We start from the raw sequence: 4,501 nt of genomic DNA on the forward strand, positions 1-4,501 counted from the left end.
TATACTAGTTCCTAACGGCTTTTCTGACATGACCTAGACAAGTGAAATGATCTAATCCGTTCAAATAAAGCAGATTACAAACATAGTCACGTGATAAGCACGTGCAGCTAACAAACCTAAGTAAAGCGGTGAGAAGAGGTTCTTCACAGAAGATAATACTGCAGATCCTCTGTGAGCCATCCTAGAGGCTCTGCTGGATGTGACTTGTAAGCTCTTGATGCCAGAGGATTGGTTTCCAGAACCTCTGTAAGAGACAACAAAGGTTCTGTCATTCTTGACTTGTATGCTTTTGTTCACAAAGGACTAGTTTTCAGAACCTCTGTGATAGACAACAGAGGTTCTGTCACTTTTGACTTGTATGATTGAACATCTTTTGTTGTTGGTCCTCTGTGGTCTTCTGTGGTAGACCTCTTCTGTCAACACTTGCAGTAGTACTTTTTCATACTTTTACATTAAATGAAATATGAGAGCTAACAATCTCCCCCTAAGTATGAAAAAGTAAAAATTGACAATTTAATGCTAGAAATGACTTAATTGAAAGAAATTACAAGAGGAGATAAAATTCATCCTCTGAAAAAGAATTACATAAAGAAAGAATTACAAAATTGTGTTTCATAGGCCAAAACTATTACAGAAGTTTATCCAACTACAGAGTCTAGATAGTCATCTACGGCATATAGCATGTTAGACTTGATGGTTCTGTAGACATTGAAGATCCATTCTCTGAAGTTGACTTGTACTTTGATAGCCTCCAAAATGCTAGACACTTCACCCTTCCTAAGATGCCTTTTGTTCACCTCTGCCACTGCTTTGTTGAATACCCATTCAAGGGTCTCTGTGGAGTATTTGTTTGCTTCTGTCGGAATGAAGAACCTTAGGATGCTATCCTTATCCAAGAACACAAACCCAAAAACAGGGTTGTAAACAATGGAGTTTGGATGACACCTAAGTATCCATCCTGGCCTGTTGTTTAGAGGGGTGATCTTAAGATCTGACTGGGCTAACCTCATTGCTATCTCGAAGTCCTTCTGGCTGTAATACTTGACTTGTGCGCGCATGACCTCGATAAGCCTTTTAAGCGACAGAGCATAGCTTGACCTCCTCTCCATGTATTTGTTGAGAAWTTTRTGCAAGAAGATCAAATCAAATACACAGAGGTTGTGGAGGTCAGCATCTGTGAACGTGTACAGGTTGCCGTCATTCCTCTTCACAACGTATTGAGCATAGAGCACCTTCCTTTTCAGCAGGGTCATTGGAGAAATAGTTTCAAGAGACACAATCACGTGCTCTAAGAAGACTTGCTCACGTGGCCTGATTAGCTTAGAGAACTGGAACTTGGCATCGGTAGAAGGAATATCTGTAAGCTCTGGATCATAGGGGGGCTCTGTGTCTACTGCAGAGTATCTCCACATCAAAATCTCTTCCACAGTAGTAACAGGTTTTGTGCGTACTTGTTGCATCAGAATCTTGCTCATTGATTCGAAAATCTCAGAGACCCTTCCTACTGTGGCGGACTCTGGCACTTTGGCTTCCTCTTCTTCAAGAATTGGCCTCTGGGTTGACCCCTCTGCAAGGATAGTTTTGACGGTTCCTTGTAGAGCGTCGAACGTACCCGTGGACGTTTCTTGGACTTGTGGGAATTTTGATGAAGAGCCTTCTCCTGCTCTGTGGATGGGGCCTCTGCCCTTTCTAGCTTGAGCTTCTTCCAAGGAAGCCTTTAAAGCTTGAAGGAGCTCTGGGTCGTCATAATCTTCTTCGTTTATCTGCACCAGCGACTCTGAGCTTGACGATCCCTTTTGTAACGATTCCTCCACAGCTTTGCCTTTGCCTTTGCCTTCAGGATCTGGTGCCTTTTCTTTGCCTTTTGAGAACAAGGCAGCTGTAGAGTCCACTATCTTGACGCCTTTGGCAGAAGCCTTCTTTGGCTCATCTTTCTTCTCAGCCTTCTTCTCCCCCATGACGATCATGGTCATCATCTCCTTGATCATCATGGTGTTTGATGGCTTCTGCCTTGCATGTTTCCAGGGGAGCCTTCTACAATCTCTTCAAAATTTTGGTGGCCGCCTTTTTCATTTTCTTAATGACCTCTTCTGCGAGCACAGAGGCGTGGCTTATGTCTATCTCTGTCGACCACTTTAACTTGGAGACGCTTCCGTAGATTTCGCTTCTGAGGAGGTCTCCCTCTTTCACGAGCTGGGAAGTGCAGTCTCTGATCGTCGTGTTGGAGGCACGGGCCTCTTTAAGAAGTTGGTCTGTATGTTTGTGCACGATGTCTCCCAGAGCTTCAACCATCACATCTAGCTCTCTGCGAGTGGCTAGATGGTTGATATTGGCCCTGGATGACTTGGTATCCATGCCGTAAGTGACTGCAGAAGCGAACATTTGCTTGATTTCGTCTTTGAATTTGGAGTAGTCTGTATAACCCACGGAGACGAAATCAGCGGCATACTGGGCGGCCAACTCTGACAGTTTTGTCTTCAACGTCTGGATTGAAGAAGGATTGAGGCTTAGTGCATTGAACGCCTCTGTGAGATCATCCTTCTGTAGGACAGAGCTCTGAAGGGTTGAGAGTGTTGACTTGAGTTCTGCCGTTGTTGAGCTTAACTCCTTCAGAGCCTCTGTGATTGGAGCGAGGTCTTTTGTCATCGATCGTGAGATGAACAAGCTTTTCAACTCGTCCATCTTTTGGAATACCGCTGTGGCGAAGGTTTGAAGCTACCCCTTCATCACGTAGGCATCATGGGTACCTAGATCACCAACACATGGTGACCTAGTAGCCTCGGAGCATGAGGCACCCTCAGCGACTGGTTTTTCGTAGTCTGCTCGGGGACTTCCACCAGATCCTCGGACTTCTCTGTGAGGAGAGCCTACCGGTGTTCTGTTGATATCGTGCCTTGTAGGTTCAGAGCCTAACATGGCAGAGGGATCAAGTGTGGACATTGGGCGTTCTAGACCCTCTGTCGTGGTGACTCTCACATGTGCCTCTGCAGCACATTCTAGTTGGTCACTCATGTGTGGAGAGGCAACAGATGCCTCTCTGGGATGTGGCGAGTCCTTGGGCGATGGGACTCTTGTAGTAAAACCTTCATCCTTTTGAGAGGATGTAGGAGTAGAAGGTGGTTGCCCGGCTGTGCGATCGACAGAGGACTGAAAAATGTCCTCTGCGAGGTTAGGTTGGGTTGTTTTGGCGTGTGCGCGCCTTGTTCAATAGGGGATCCCTCTAGAACAGGGCCCCTAGAAGTATGGGGTAGCACAGGGAGGAGGGCTAGGATGTGTACCTGAGGTATCTTTTTCTCCCTCTCCTAACTCCACTTCTTCTTCTTCTTCGTCTATGATGACTTCTGTCCCCAACACTATCACGTCGATTGGCGCTTTGAACTCCTGTTGGAGGTTGAAAATGACATCATGGATCTGCGCCGTTGGAGATTCTCTTGTACGACCTTGCGCAAACTTTTGCGCTTGGGAGTAGTAGCCTCTGCGGGGATTTCTTTGATTGCCGCCTCTGTGACCACAACCTCTGTCGGTTGGGCCTTCTTAGTTTTCTTCTTTTTAGGCTTTGGCAGAGGACTACTTGGGCCTTCTTCTTTTGCAAACCTCTTTTTCTCCTTCTTCTTCACAGAAGAGTCGACACCCTTCTGTGTCTTCTTGATCTTCTTTGGTGGGAGATTTGGGATTCTAGGACCAGCCTCACTCACCTTACCAGCCTCTGCAGGCTCCTCCATACGTCCCTCAACCCTCGTTTTTTCAATTTTCTCACCTAGGGGGATTCCTATTCGTGGTGGGGTTTCAGGGACCGGCTCTGGCCTCCTGAATCCACGTCTATAGGCCTTCCTATCTCCTTTACTAAGGTACCTGAGCATGGCTTTGGATAAGGGTCTGGGGCTTATGTACCCTTGCTCATGCTCAGTTGGGTGGAATTCTTTGAATGGGTACAGCCTTGCAATGGGCTCCACAGAGGGTAGCTTTGCTGCTATCAGATCTCCAAAGACGACACCAAGGAACCGTTGTAGAATGAGGTTTGGTTGGTTCATGTCTTCCTTGGCCTTCTTCTGCACTTTGACCTTGGACTTTTCTCCCCTTTGAGTTGTGCATTTCTTCTTTATCAAACCAACCATGTCCTTGAATATTAGCTGTGCGTAATCCAGAGGTAGGTTGAAGTAGATGCCATACACGATTGAAAGCATAGCATGAGACGTCTGGTCGTAACTTCCCACCTTCCCTGTTAAACAGCTGTTTACTATTGAGAACAGGGTGTTCCAGACAGGGGATAGTCCTTTGCGCTTGAACTGAGTCCGTTTGACGATTGCGGTCGCATAGGAGTGGAATTCAAGGAATTTAATCAATTCCTCATCTGTCAGGGTAGCAGCAAAAGCATCCAATTGAAGAGCTTCCAAAGAAGGTAAGTGCAGGGCAGTTCGTAATTTATCCACATTCAGTTCCAATGGTACCAAGGATTTATTGGTAGGGTGAGAGGCGTATCCCACAATGGTCAGTCCAGAGT

This window comes from Cynara cardunculus (assembly GCF_001531365.2).
Source record: "Cynara cardunculus var. scolymus isolate 2C chromosome LG 12, CcrdV1, whole genome shotgun sequence".
Taxonomy (NCBI): Eukaryota; Viridiplantae; Streptophyta; class Magnoliopsida; order Asterales; family Asteraceae; genus Cynara; species Cynara cardunculus.